The 1171-nt window shown below is 42.9% G+C and overlaps 1 long non-coding RNA gene across 1 annotated transcript; it reads right to left on the bottom strand.

The window, feature by feature from the left end:
• Positions 1–43: 43 nt before the first annotated feature.
• On the bottom strand, positions 44–660 carry LOC109509457 (uncharacterized). The gene is made up of 2 exons (XR_002166946.1): positions 461–660; positions 44–363 (listed from the first exon to the last, which is right to left on the bottom strand). It is a non-coding gene; the product is annotated as an uncharacterized LOC109509457 (long non-coding RNA).
• Between the last annotated feature and the right edge of the window lie 511 nt (positions 661–1171).

Below are 1171 nucleotides of genomic sequence, written 5' to 3'. Positions count from 1 at the left end.
AAAAAAAAAAAAATGCTTTAGCCAGAATGACTGACAAAAGGAATGACAAAAGTGATATAATAATCCTTCATTCATATATAAATTACAGACAATGTTTCAGGATTTGTGTTTCTTCACTGGGGTTATAAATTTACTGTTATGTTTTACTGAGATATTATTATCTCATGTAGATTTGTCTTTTGCATTATACAAGGACTTATTGAGTCATCGTGTTCGGGACAGATGTTTCGAGTTAGCATGGCTGGTTGTTGATGTTTGTCAATAATTTGTGATGTGGGGCTTTGTACGGAGCTGTGAACGCGCCGGGTTGCAGGCTGCCGCGGCCATCTTCATCCACTTGACCCATGATGATGTAGTTAGCGCCTGCGGTGAAAAAAAACAATAAGGACCAGATGATTTTATGAGTGTGGGGGGAGTGCACAAAATATATAACGGATATACGGTATGTGTCTGCGTGTACCTCTGCGAAGCAATGGGCACTTCCTGCATTGTGACACCAATCGAACGGACATGGTCTCTCCGACTTGCGTGATACTTAGCCGCCCTGCCTTGTAAGTCCGAATGAGGGATACCCCGATGAGAAGGGTGCCCCGGGGCCCAGGGGCCAGAGAGGTCACCTTCCCGGTGATCACTACAAACAAAGTGGGCGTGGTTAGAAGGCAGCGTTTCACCTCCAGCAGGTATGAAAGCACAATGGCCGATATGGATTCAGTTACAGTCAAGATCCATGCACTACTGCGCTCTTTGTCCTCACTAGTAAGGTTATTCAGCACACTATTTTTTTCCCCACCTCTGCCTTTTATTACTCAATGATATTTTTAAATACTAGTGCCACTCTTGGCCAACTGGTATGCAGTTACAGTACTGGTAAACCACTGTGCTGCACTAGTAACACTCCTAGGCCAAACTAGTAGGCACATGACACAAGCTAATAGCCTCCGTTTGAGCATTTATTTGATATCCAGGTTAACATCCGTGAACTGGTACACTCTTTGAGCCCAGACAACTCTGAAAATAACTCTGGCATACTAGTACATACTAGGTCAGATACATGTTACTAGTGAGGCAAAACTGTGCACTAGATGAGAGCTGCACTGTACTAGTGTGACTGGTGAAGTGCTGTATGTTAACTAGTAGAATTTTACAATGTAATTTATTGAATTGAATCATT

The sequence above is a fragment of the Hippocampus comes genome, unplaced genomic scaffold (assembly GCF_001891065.2).
Source record: "Hippocampus comes isolate QL1 unplaced genomic scaffold, H_comes_QL1_v1.1 C16906154, whole genome shotgun sequence".
Classification (NCBI taxonomy): Eukaryota; Metazoa; Chordata; class Actinopteri; order Syngnathiformes; family Syngnathidae; genus Hippocampus; species Hippocampus comes.
Note: the sequence above shows the minus strand (reverse complement) of the source record. Positions and strands in the feature narration are given on the sequence as shown.